This window comes from Mixophyes fleayi (genome assembly GCF_038048845.1).
Source record: "Mixophyes fleayi isolate aMixFle1 chromosome 12 unlocalized genomic scaffold, aMixFle1.hap1 SUPER_12_unloc_2, whole genome shotgun sequence".
NCBI lineage: Eukaryota > Metazoa > Chordata > Amphibia > Anura > Limnodynastidae > Mixophyes > Mixophyes fleayi.
In genome coordinates, this window is record NW_027445896.1 from 1,486,579 (window position 1) to 1,501,065 (window position 14,487).

At 41.1% G+C, this 14,487-nt stretch overlaps 1 long non-coding RNA gene across 1 annotated transcript; it reads left to right on the forward strand.

The window, feature by feature from the left end:
* Positions 1-10,325: 10,325 nt before the first annotated feature.
* Positions 10,326-14,322, forward strand: LOC142112095 (uncharacterized). Its single transcript, XR_012681155.1, has 4 exons — positions 10,326-10,513; positions 13,742-13,918; positions 14,043-14,121; positions 14,239-14,322. It is a non-coding gene; the product is annotated as an uncharacterized LOC142112095 (long non-coding RNA).
* The last annotated feature ends 165 nt before the right edge of the window (positions 14,323-14,487 follow it).

The following is a 14,487-nucleotide window of genomic DNA, read 5'->3' on the forward strand; positions in this document are numbered from 1 at the left end:
TTGCATCTTGGCAAAACCATGTTGCATTGGAGTGGGAGGCAAATTTAAAATGTCATGGTAGATTTATAGTTGGGGTTGGGCATGTCCTAGATCAACTTTAAATTTCAGTGTAAAATTAAAGCTATCAAGTATTTGTGTGTTACATGAAAAACAGCCAGTATTTATCTTATGTGCTAAATAATAACCCTATTTTCACCCCTTGCATTGTAACATGGTTTTGTCCAGGAGAAAAACCTTGCCACCATTGTTCCCTTATGTGTTGTAGGCAGTCGTAAGTGTCATTTGCTTTGGACATGAATTACATGCAATTGCGTTAATTGGAGTAAAGTCCGTTTTGGAGCAAGCGCAGGTCTATTTCACGCAAGATAAGTCTGAACATGAATCTGGCCCATAATATTACATGTACATCTTTATTCATAGAAGAGACTAAAATCTTTGGTGTTGTTAGCGGAGGATGGTAAAGGGTGCCCATGAGGGTGTGGCCACGCACCCATTGTGATGTGACCACACCTCCATTTATGGACGCACTGCTGCAAACTGTGTTTTGTTTTGATTTGGGGATTGCAAAAGTTGGGAGGCATGGAATAAAGACTGAATATTACTTATAATATAACTAAAATGTAACAATATTACAACATAAGCGCAATGTCACATGTGTTGAAGCTTAACCTGTGCCTCAATTTAGAATTGAACAACGATCTTCCATATATAATATAGTAGACAAGACATTTAACCTCAGCGATGGAATGTCCAGAGATGTTTTCCTTATTCCTCGGGGAGGTGTCATTGGGATCTCCAACGAGGGTCTCCATTACAGCTTCTGGCACTGGGGAGACAAGAATATTCATTATCAGCTAATATATTCTCAATGATGGGTGACTTTGTTTTACTATAAATTATCATTAATTTACCCCATGGTATTAGCAATATAAAATCTGTTAAACATGTTCCTTATGTGTCTGATCTTCATCCATGTGTTTGTTCATTATCCCTGTTTTGTGCCTTTCACCCTTAGTTCGTCCCCAGTTGTCTCTTATGTGCGTTCCTTTGTGTGCAATAGCTCCCTCTTGTGTGTAGATCCAGTCTGCACCGTCTGACACTCAGGAGGGATAAGGGACTTTCAATTTGAACATCGCTTCTGTGAAATTTTCCGATTAGAATGTGGCCTATGCCGATAGAGAGTCCATAACTGATCTACATGGAAAAGCTAACTACCGCGGCATAACCGTGGACCTTGGCTAGTACATGAGTCCCATTAATTATTATTACTATCGTAGTTGATATGTAATATAACACAGTGATCGGCAAAACAGGTATTGGGAAAAACAGAGTATACAAAATACAGGGACATACAAAGTAGACAAACATGACCACATCTTGATGGGGCGTGGTCAAGGCACAGTGAGGGCGTGGTCATTAGCTATCGCCCTTATCCCAACATTCCCACAAGCTGGACAAATATGTCCCCGGGCAAGATAGTGGACTCTTCTGCTGAAATTGGGACATTTGGGAGGTAACTACCATACTGCTTATCAATTGTAGTGAAACTATACCATAAACAAGGAAAAAACACATACTGAGAGGCATTGGCACAAACATGATATAGGGAGGAACCAAAATATATCTTACCAGAAAAAGCCCATATCCAGTTGGAGGAAATCTGCTATTTTATATATGTAAAGCAGCTCCCATATAATATTTAGTGATAACGTTAAAAATTGTCACCGGATTATAGCATCAGTCATAGAAAACGGGGCCATGATCTGTTAATAAACACACAAATGGAGCCATAATTTGATGACAATCATAGGAAACAAACTACCCTGCAAACTCTGCTGTCAGGGCCCGGAGCAGTTCTTCTCTTACCCCTAACTGGCAGTTTGCTCTCCTACAGCCAGAGACCAGGGCAGGACCGGAAGGTGAGCGCTATCTGTCTGTAACAGAACATGCTGACAGCGGCTTCAGGACTCAACAAGTTACATCGGACTTACATGAAAGATGGGGGATGGGGGGTGCTGGGTGTACCACTGGGTGCCCTAAATGTCCGTATTAAATTCTTGTTTGATATTACCACTGGGTTCCCCGCCCTAACGAACACATTTATATTTTTCTTACATCTGGAAGAACTGCGGATGACAGGTTTGTCTTCACTCATTTTTCTGTCTCTCGTTAGACTTAGCGATCAATCTGTTGTTAGGAAAATTATTAAAAACATGGTTACTTTCAGAGCTCTTCATTATTTAATAAAAAAAGTTACTAAAAGCAGGTCTCAAAAAATGTGTCCCAAAGGTACTGGGTCTAATTCATTAAGGAAAGAAAAGCAAAATAAATGAGTAACTTTGCACCTTGGCAAAACCATGTTGCATTGGAGAGGGGGGGGGGGTAAATTTAGGGGTAGGGCATGTCCTAGGTCAACTTTAAAATTCAGTGTAAAAATAAAGCTATCAAGTATTTGTTTGCTACATGGAAAAACAGCCAGTATTTAACTTATATGCAAAATAATAAACTCATTTGCACCCCTTACATTTTAACCTGGTTTTGTCTTGGATCAAATATAGTCCTTTTTGCTTTGTTCTCCTTAATGAATCAGGCCCATTGTGTTTAAATGTATTCTACACTTTACCTCCAACCTTGTCTTGTCTCCCCTCGCTCATCCTTCTCCCCTCACCCCATTACTCCCTCATCCTTTCTAATCTCTGTTACTTTCCACTCACCCCCTTTCTCTCCATCCATCTTTGGTTCTCTATCACGGGGGGCTCAAGATGAACTAAAATCTTTATGTTAGTTCTGGATTAGTTTAGTTCACATTGGGGCTAATGCACATGGGCACCATTACAGTCCTGTAGATTCACTCTTTTATTATATACAGGTTACTCTGCTGCTCCCCCTGTGACCCCACAAGTGGGCTTACCTGAATAAAGGGCTGGAGACTATCACTAGGGCCCATAGAACATCAGACCTGGTGTAGGAAATGCACAAGGCACTAACTGCGGCATTTTTTATTAACTATGGGGCATTTTTGGCTTATACATTATTTGCTGCACTTTTATTGTTCTCATTAGATTGTAGCTCTCTCAGGAGAAGGGTTCTCCCTACCCTTGGTTTTTATATTGGCTTTTATTTTATCTATATTGTATGTAGCTGTTTTATGTATGACATGTTTTCCTCACTAATCTGTAAAGCACATTTGGCCTTAAAAATAAATAATAATAATAATAATAATAATAATAATAATAATACACATTTTCTGTAAAACCATTTTAGAAAATGTTCCCCTTTGTGTTCACCTTTCAATTCTTAGAGATATTTGGGTTTAAAATCAGGTCCAAGTTTTCATACTTATACTGTACTGTAAATATTGTTACCAGGTTAAAGCCATTAACACAGGGCTTAGAGATGGGTAAACCAGGAATACACAGACTGTAAATTATTCTCACCCCCTGAATATATCCCATTTATAATATAATCCCCGTCCCAGTCTTGTTACATTACCTGTGGAGATGACTGATGCTCTGTTTCAGATTCAACTGTAAACAGCTGTTTCCAACCAATCAGATTGAAGAGAATTCTGTGACATCACCAACCCAGGTAGCCAAGTGCCCAGTAATCCCTGATCAGCCATTGGTTGAGAGCCGTGTATCTGTAAATGGCCATATGTATGACAGCCCTATGTCTTAGTTATGTACATATGTGTAACATGGATGAACTGTGTGAATCATGGGGAATTACTTGTGAATCTGCCAATCTGTTAGGTCAGACACAATCTCGTTAGTCACTACTCATAGGCAAACCACAAAGTAATCTCCCCCAGTTATCTTGAATTCTGTACCTCTTAACGTTTCTGATGGCAGGTAGGAGGTATCCTAATGACCAGTCTATGGGTAACCTGCATTAGGACCTTACACCAGACTAAAATATTCACCTTGGCAAGTGCTTACCCAGTGTGCCAAAATCAAACGTTCCCATGTGTAACGTTCTAATGTAAACTGCAACATTAAATATAGTTCTTGTAAAAATATGATAGTGACTGTTTCCCACTAAGCTTGTTAATTACTGTCATAGGAAATTAAATCAATGGCAGAAGTAGCTACATGAAGATATGTTGTTTCAGTAAAGTCTTTGACTTTAGCCAAATATCTATTTTCCACATTACTTTTTAATATAATTTTTAAATGTATTTGGGTTTAAAATCAGGTCCAAGTTTTCATACTTATACTGTACTGTAAATATTGTTACCAGGTTAAAGCCATTAACACAGGGCTTAGAGATGGGTAAACCAGGAATACACAGACTGTAAATTATTCTCACCCCCTGAATATATCCCATTTATAATATAATCCCCGTCCCAGTCTTGTTACATTACCTGTGGAGATGACTGACGCTCTGTTTGAAATTCAAGTGTAAACAGCTGTTTCCAACCAATCAGATTGAAGAGAATTCTGTGACATCACCAACCCAGGTAGCTCAGTGCCCAGTAATCCCTGATCAGCCATTGGTTGAGAGCCGTGTAACTGTTAATGGCCATATGTATGACAGCCCTATGTCTTAGTTATGTACATATGTGTAACATGGATGAACTGTGTGAATCATGGGGAAGTGAAGCCATGACCTGAATGGTTATGTTATAAAAAACTATCTATATATTGGCATAAGACTACTTAGTGGGGTATTTCCCATTGTTGTGTGTGAAACAAGAAGAATTTTTACTTTTCCCCCACATTTTGTTTTTTTATGTTTCACTAGAGATGAGCGGTACGGAGATAGAATTAGATAGACAGGAATTTTAGGGTACAGAGTCGAATTGAGACATGACTCGGTGTCTTGCTCCAAATTCCGATCTGAAAATGAGGCAAAATGTCATTTCATGTAAAATGTCAGATCTCGTGAGTATTGGATCGATATCTTCAATGTATAGCCGTCCTTCCTGTTCTCAGCTGCCATTTAGAAGTGATAGCAGATGGGTATATTATTAAACTATTTAAGAGTTAACAAAAACTATTCTTTCTTGCTTTTAAAATCAAAGATGTTTAAATCTGATGACAGTAGTGCCAGGGGCAGTATCAGCGACATCTGAAATATTTAGTGGGGAAAAATAGGGAACTGCTTGATTGTGAGCAGCACCCCCCCCCCCCCTCCCCCCACAAACAAAATGTATATATATATATATATATATATATATATATATATATGTTGCTTTTACAATCTATATGTTTGTCTGTGAAGGTAATTGTGTGTGAGGGGCAGCATCACATCTGTCCTAGTGAGCGGCTATATGGCAGGGTGCGGTGAATGACCTGACACTGTGTATTATGCTGGAGGGATGATGATGATGCTGCTGCTACAGGCGCTGCTGCACTTGAAGGCGATACACCAACCCAGTGGGCTGTCACGGTTATATAATCTTTTGTTTGACCAGTACCGCTTGTCACATATCTGTAGCTAAGTGGACAGTCGGTACAATGGCATTTTCTAGGGACTGAAGGACTTTTTGTTTAACCTCACAATACAGTAATTGCTGTTAAGAAGAAATGGGATTGTGATGGAATTTGGTAACGTGGACACATGATCTAAACTAATTGGTTATAACCTGATGCATTGATGGGGAAATTGTACCCACATCCAATGATAATATAGCTGTCATGGCTTTAGTGATCCGCTGTACGGCAGGATGCTGGCTGTCATACTTGGTTCCTCTTGCGTCTCAGACAATTGTTGATTATAATACAATAAAAAGATTGGTATATCTGTGCAGGCCAACTGAAAGCAGCCTCTGTTCACACACACACACACACACACACACAATCCACATACAATGTGCAAAAATAAAAAACTGTAAAAATAACCAATGGTGACAGAGCTGGCGCTAACAGTTTTAAAGAGTCAACTGTGAAATAATATATATATATTCTTTCCATCTTGATGTATGTCTTCCACAAATTCCACAAGTTTGCAGTGATCAAAATAAATTTCAGATTTCTGGCATTCACCACAATTATGGTCACATAAAAAAAGTGAAAAGAAAAAATCATATCATAGCGTAACATATAATATGTGGTTACACCGAAAACCACTAAATATCCCAAGGATCCAGTGGGGGTTGATAATTACGACAAAAACACCACGTGATGGGGGTTCTCAATCCCCTATTGGATATACACTTACAAGATTTCAACCTTGAATCAATATAAGCCAATATTTGTATTTTACATTGCTTTTATGCTTCTTTGGTGCAATAAAACTTTGGCTACGTGAGATACTGCACTATCAGTTCTCACTTGTCTTTTGAGCACCTATCATAAGGAGATCCAGTAAGAGGACAAGATTCCAGGAGGATATCCATGTATACATATTGGCTTATATTGATCCAAGATTGAAATCTTGTAAGTCTACTACTGTCTTATATCACTGAGGTAGTATCAGTACAAAGTAACATGATAGTATAATGTGGGCAGCGTGTCTTAAATTTGGTTCCAAGTCACCCTAACAAAATAATAACATTAGTTTAGCCATTTATTTTTTATTTTGATAAAATGTACATACGAGGACAAACTTTTAAGAGCTAATTTCTCTTGTGGTTACTCGTTAACAATTCATATGAATGTGTACACATCTAACAACAAGATCATCCTAGGGGGGAATTCAATCGGCTTGTGCACCATCACCGTTGATAACAGTAATTTTAACCCGGACTTCTGCTCGCGGCTCCCTGAGCAAAACAAACAGCGTTAAAACTTACTGCACTAGCGGTAATAATGTGCAGTATTACCGTAGTAACAGTAATAGTGCACAGGCCGTGTTACTTTCAAACATCTCCACCTTTTCAAACCCACAGTTTAGTAAATATACCCCAATGAGTGTGGTGGTCCCGCCAGCCCCTGGATCACTCACCCCCTCCTGGGTCCTCCACTGCTGGGGGGGAACCTTGGTTGGCATAGAAATTACAGGTAAAATACAGACTTGATATACTAAAGATTGAGATGTTTTGGAGAAAGTATAGCAGGCAAAATAATAAAGATGCTGTAATATTAATGGTGAAAGAAATAACTTCTTTATAACAACCCTTCACTCTCAAATATACAAAAAAAAAAATCTGCTTTCAGTATGTTGTTTACATCACATTATGTATTGGTTACAAAATATTCAAATATATATTACAAAGTTCAGCTGTCTGTAGTATGTAACAGCGCACACAAATGTCTGATAACGTCCATTTACAATATCAGGTTATATATTCCACTTGCTGGTCCTCATCATAACAAGTGACAACACAACTATAACAAGTGACAACACAACTATCACTCTTCGAGTTATATTCATCAGGTGGGATAATAATATGAAGTTCCGGAGTAGAAATAAAATAATTAAACGGTTTTTATTATGTTTCTTGTGTTCTCCTTCGTTAATATCGCTTGATGAACGGATACTTTAAAGAAGAAAACACATAACAGTCCGCTCCAGAACGTGTCTTATTACCCTCTGGAGCGCAGCTCTGGGAGAAGTCACAAGCACTATGTAAACTGTCCGGTAAACAGATGAGCTTTCAGCAGGGTCCTGCAGTTAGAGACCATACATGACAGACAGACATTCTGTGAAGATTTCCAGGGTCAGCATTCAAGAAGGGTCGTAGTCCTGAGAGCAGAGGTAACCTAGGAAAAATAAATAAAGCGTCAACGTCAGCAGAGGGTGGGTACGTACAGATTGTGATAATAGATATAACAGGTGGAAATGGATTGGACAGCTCTAAATACTTTTGCAGTGAAAAGATAATTAAAATGGAAGACAAGATGATTTCGGTAACAGAACAGTAATTAATGATGGAGAGTAGAGAGGTTATTCCTGCAGCGGCTATTTGAATGGACTGTAGGGGACCAAGATATCATTACAGCAAGATGGAGGTTGCAGCAGTCTGGACGGTATGCAACAAAAATTGATTTGTAGTACAAGAAAAAAATGCATTTGTAGCTGTACAAAAGGACTCACCGTCCACACATCCAGTGCCTAGTGGGGGCTTATATATACCCAGTAACCCCCACCTGACCCAGGCCCCTTAAGGAAACATGAAGCTGCCCCAACACTAAGAAGTAGCCATTCCAGTGGCCAACAGCAACTTGCTAAACCTATCTTCCAGCACTGTGCACTACAGAGCACTGTGCAGCAGTGACGGCCATTCCTGCAATCACTACCTGGGAACCTCTGTAGCGTCTATGGCTGGGTCCCGCAGAGAAATCCAGCATTGTGAGGGGGGGCATTATCGTAAGCACTACCTCGGTACATCTGAACCCCCAGCTCCGAATACTGCACAGTTATCCGCAATGGGCGCCTTCAGTTGCAGACTTTGGAGACCACTCCAGTAATAAGATATATATCCTGCTCCGCTGGGCACTTAATCTAAACTGAAGGCCTAACAGGAGAGAGTATAGAGCAGGAGGAGTGTCTGTGAACTTCTAGGATGTCTTAAATGGCCCTTTTGCCTGGTCCCTACAATATCCTCCAATGGTTCCTGATATCCCCAATTAATGCCTGAGATATACCAAAACTTAAAGTTATGGATAAGTGAGAAGGCTGAAGTTTTTCACCTAAAAACAGTGCATAGAAATCTGGATGTATTGTTATTTTTGTGAGATAATTGAGGTGTCTTATGTACAGTTTTGTGACAAAAGCAATTATATTAATGGCCTGTAATGATAATATCATCTAACTAAATTCTGACTAGATACAGTATTTTAAAAAAAAAAAAAAACACAACATCTATGGCAATAATGATCTCTGTATTATTATCTCATTCACTGGTAAGGATCTACTCCTCTTTCAAATAAAAGGCGCCTCTTTCATTTTGAAGTAAGAGAGGTGTCAGGATTGAGGCAGCGGGGCCTGTGAGGTAAAAGCTGGTGGGCAGCAGTGAGACACGATTGTGGGCAGGAGGCCTGTCAGGGAAAAGATCATGTAATACGTGTCATGGGGAATATCTGAGAAAAGTTAGCAACTGTTGTCAGGTTATTGTTGTTTGAGGAGGGGCCGTGTGGGGAAGAGATTTCTCCTTCACATGCCCCCTCTGCCCACATGCTTTAGTCACACATGTCCCCTCTGCCCTCATGCTTTAGTCACACATGTCCCCTCTGTCCTCATGCTTTAGTCACACATGTCCCCTCTCTGCCCAGCACCTTTAGTCACACATGTCCCCTCTCTGCCCAGCACCTTTAGTCACACATGTCCCCTCTCTGCCCAGCACCTTTAGTCACACATGTCCCCTCTGCCCAGCACCTTTAGTCACACATGTCCCCTCTCTGCCCAGCACCTCTAGTCACACATGTCCCCTCTCTGCCCAGCACCTTTAGTCACACATGTCCCCTCTCTGCCCAGCACCTCTAGTCACACATGTCCCCTCTCTGCCCAGCACCTCTAGTCACACATGTCCCCTCTCTGCCCAGCACCTTTAGTCACACATGTCCCCTCTCTGCCCTCATGCTTTAGTCACACATGTCCCCTCTCTGCCCAGCACCTTTAGTCACACATGTCCCCTCTCTGCCCAGCACCTTTAGTCACACATGTCCCCTCTCTGCCCAGCACCTCTAGTCACACATGTCCCCTCTCTGCCCAGCACCTTTAGTCACACATGTCCCCTCTGCCCAGCACCTTTAGTCACACATGTCCCCTCTGCCCAGCACCTTTAGTCACACATGTCCCCTCTCTGCCCAGCACCTTTAATCACACATGTCCCCTCTCTGCCCAGCACCTTTAGTCACACATGTCCCCTCTCTGCCCAGCACCTTTAGTCACACATGTCCCCTCTCTGCCCAGCACCTTTAGTCACACATGTCCCCTCTCTGCCCAGCACCTCTAGTCACACATGTCCCCTCTCTGTCCAGCACCTTCAGTCACACATGTCCCCTCTCTGCCCAGCACCTTTAGTCACACATGTCCCCTCTCTGCCCAGCACCTTTAGTCACACATGTCCCCTCTCTGCCCAGCACCTTTAGTCACACATGTCCCCTCTCTGCCCAGCACCTTTAGTCACACATGTCCCCTCTCTGCCCAGCACCTTTAGTCACACATGTCCCCTCTCTGCCCAGCACCTTTAGTCACACATGTCCCCTCCCCATCACATCACTACTTCTTACCTTTCCTCCACTACACAGGAACAGGAAGTTATCCAGCAGCAGCTCCTGCACTGTGTACCATGTGACTACAGCAGTCACATGACCTCGTGATGTCACAGAATTATCTGAAAGGGATTTAGCTTCTAACACCTAGTAATGAACGTAACATATAGCTGACTAGCAGCAATGTTATCACTAGAGTAAAATAATTTATTACTGCATTGTCCTTAATGTAGAACAGCGGCGGCCATTTTCCCTTAGTCTCCCAGACACAATACAGCTGATACAGTTATGTACCAGTGACGTTCCAGAGGGGGCGTGGTCCCATACTCTTGCAGGAGCCATTTTACAACCTGGAGAGCAGCTTTAACTCATTCATATATAACAACAACATCCAGGACGTGTACAAGGCTGAGGTAATATCTTCTAACAATATATTATTATTATGCTGAGAGCAGAGATATGAAGGATTATTATACAGAGGAGTCTGTATAGGGAGACATTACAGCTCATATAAAATGATGTTTATAATGGGAGATTATTATTATATAGAGGAGAGGGATGTTATAATTACTATATATGCAGAGGGATGTGACAGCTCCCAGCACACACACTGTTTATAATGGGTGATTATTATTATTATTATTATTATTATTATTATTATTATTATTATTATTATTATTATTATATAAAGGATAATAATCTATATAGTGATATATAAAGAGTAATAAGACAGTTCCCAGCACACGCACTGTTTATAATGGATGAATATTATAGAAAGGATAATAATCTATATAGTGATATATAACAAGGAATAAAACAGGTCCCAGCACACACACTGTGAACTGTAAAGAAGTAAAGAATTAGTAGGTACAAAGCGTCCCATCCATTGTCCCAATCCTGTTTTCAATGTATCATAGTAGAGCGGGTGGGTCCCAATCCTGTTGAGAAAATGGTCTGGTCACTACACTTGCATAATGTGAGTCTGTAAAAAGTCTAGGTTGCACGGTCTAATCACTTCGTGCAGGTTCCCTGTTTGTTGGAAAGTCAAGGGTTTCTTAGATTGAGTAAGGAACTGCCCCACCGTTCTAACCCCCGCGTCATTCTAGATAGTGAATAGCTAGGCAGCCTCTCCATTCTAAAAACTAGGGTTCCCAAATAGAGGAAGATGGATAGATAAGTAAGGTTTTAGTTTCAATGTATGTATGATGTGCCACAATTTTCTAGTGGACATAAAATGGTGGTTGTCAAGAACTGTCGCTGATACCTTGTGGTCATGTAGATGTAGGAAAGCAGTCAATTTTAGGCCAGGGAGGAAATTTTGTTCTGGTGAGGTATCCGCACAGGTGTCAGACCCTTGTATCAAATCCCTCCGGTACTGAAGTTGAGCAGCCTGATTATAGAGTTCTATATTGGCCAAATGAAATCCAGCATTAGTCCTGGGTTGTTAAAGTTTCAATAGCCCAATTCTTGATTTTTTTTCCCCCCCAAATAAAGTTTTGAAATACTCTACAAGTCTAGAGGAGGATTTCATCTTAAGTAAATTTGCTCTACCCATTAAGTAAAGACAAAGATGACCCCAGCCCTTAACCTCGTTACTAGGTTCCCAACAACTTTCGAGATATGATGTTGATAGAAGAGACCAAGGTTCTTAGAAAGTTCTATACTTAGATATGGGATAGCATTGTGCGCCCATTTAATTGCTATGTTTCTAGCCAAGTAGCGGCAGGTAAAGCAAGGATCAGGTATAATGCCAGGGATTTATCAAACGGACAGCTTGATAAATACAACACGGACGCCCCGAAATACAGTATGTAGGTCTCAAGCATAGGATCAAGTACTAGGTTGAAGAGTAAGGGTGACATGGGGCAGCCCTAACGTGTACCCCTCGTCATGGGTGCCGCCTCTCCAATCAGGCCATTGATTAGTAGAGAGGTGGTTGGGCAAGAATAGAAAAAGCTTATGGGCCTGAGTCATTAAGGCAGCATACAGAGGGCATCGTGCAGTTGTTCTCAACGGCACGTAAATCATCTCTGCGTACTCCTGGAGTCGGCAAGGAGCGGATCTCAGGATACGTGTGGTGATGACTATGGGCGTAGGTTCACTCTGCTGTACTAGACCAGACACTGCAGGATGCGTACAATACGTATGTGGGATATGAAATCTCAAAAGAACCGTAGACCGTCGTAACTGTCATTTGCGTTGACATACGCAGCGGACTTGCTTTCGTTGACGGCCGAGTGTCCTCGTTCTGGGCATGCGCAGAAGGGAAATGCGTATGATACACACAAATAACAGAGATACGTTCCTTAATGACTCGGGTCCTATCAGAGTAGTGAAATCCTCTCTGAATGCCCCACGTTTGTGTACCTCATACATATAGGGCCAGGATACTGCATCAAATGCCTTATTGGCGTCCAGGCTAAGTAGTATATTCTTGGAAGGATATTGTAAGGACGAGGAGGCCACCGCCGCGATGGCTTATACATATTTCAATCACTGAGTGATGGGAAAATAGACTGTAAATGAGTGGCCATGATTTTAGCCAGCAGCCTAATATCCAAATTAAGTAGTGTGATAGGGCCATAGGAGGCCATGGATTGTGGGTCTTTTACTCAGTTTCAATATTAGCGTAGTGAATGCTTTATAAAAAATTAGGAATGGATCTTGATTTTTAAATTAGTGCAACCCCAATGGGACTGTGCTAGGTTATGTTTTACTCACTGGAGTTGTACGATTTACTACACTGTTCAAACTGCTGAAAAACCAACTCTGATTAAAATGAGTTACAGGTTTTGCTGTATTTTTAGTTGTAATTTTTTAAGATTATAGGATGTTTCCACTTTCCTGGACTTTTTAAATGTGCAAAATGGACAAGAAGGGCTAGTTTTACAAATCCAACCCCTGTCCTACCTGTAAGTGTTTTATATATGGACTGTCTAGTAGAATGTATCTAGTACTTACCTCTCCTATTATCTTCCATAGATTGGCCATTCTAAATCCTCTGTCTACTACAAGAACCCACTTCAAACTTGTATTTAAAGGTGAACCCACTGAAGGTTTAGGTGATAGGTGAGCTCCCTGAAGGTTTAGGTGATAGGTGAGGCCACTGAAGGTTTAGGTGATAGGTGAGTCTACTGAAGGTTTAGGTGATAGGTGAGCCCACTGAAGGTTTAGGTGATAGGTGAGTCTACTGAAGGTTTAGGTGATAGGTGAGCCCACTGAAGGTTTAGGAGATAGGTGAGCTCACTGAAGGTTTAGGTAATAGGTGAGCCCCCTCAAGGTTTAGGTGATAGATGAGCCCATTGAAGGTTAAGGTGATAGGTGAGCCCCATGAAGGTTTAGGTGATAGGTGAGCCCCATGAAGGTTTAGGTGATAGGTGAGCCCACTGAAGGTTTAGGTGATAGGTGAGCCCACTGAAGGTTTAGGTGATAGGTGAGCCCCCTGAAGGTTTAGGTGATAGGTGAGCCCACTGAGCTGCAGAAGAGGTAAATGCTACATACACTACTTTCCTGTATATTTGAAACAGTTACATATAGGATATGGGTTCTATTTGTAAAATATACTATTATTGTATTGTAGTTAACTTGTAAAAATTCCAAGTGGAAGCTTCATTTATTTTTTTCTCCAATTCAATAAACAGGATTACACCGTAGTGATAAAGAGATTTGGTGGTCCACCCTCAAGTGTGTCAGGAGTATTGAGCAGGACCCAGAGCTCCATCACGGTGCCTCCACCTCACTCACTGATACATGAGGAAAACAATGACAAGAAAATCCTGGAAATGCCCAACAAGATCATTCAGCTGGTGACTGGAGAGGTGACTGCTTGGAATGGGACATAATACAGTAACACCGGATGATGTGTCTGCGTGATGACTGTATCATTGTGTGTGTCAGGTTCCTATAAAGTGTTGGGATGTCACTGTCTTTTTCTCCATGCAGAAGTGGACGTATTTAAGAGGGCAGAAGGGTCTTTTCAAAGACGTAATGATGGAGAATCACTGGATTCTCAAATCACTGGGTAAGAGGAGATTTTCATTTATTGTAGGGGAGAGAGCAGTTTTGAAGGCCACCTAGATACACATCATCTGAGAATCACATATAAACAATGTATTCACTCAGTGTATGTTTCCTACAGATGGATCCAGTAACACAAATACCACAGAGAGATGTCCGTGTCCTCTTTATTCACAGGATTGTACAGAGGAAAATCACAGTATTCCACAGGTAGGTGACATATTAGGGTCTCTCCAAATACCAAAGTGAATTTCCCAATATATGATCTGTAAAAAAAATACTTGTGTGGATCATATACACTGACATTCCTCTGTCTCATCACAAATTATTAAATCAGTTATTATTAAATATATTTGTATTGTTTTGTGGG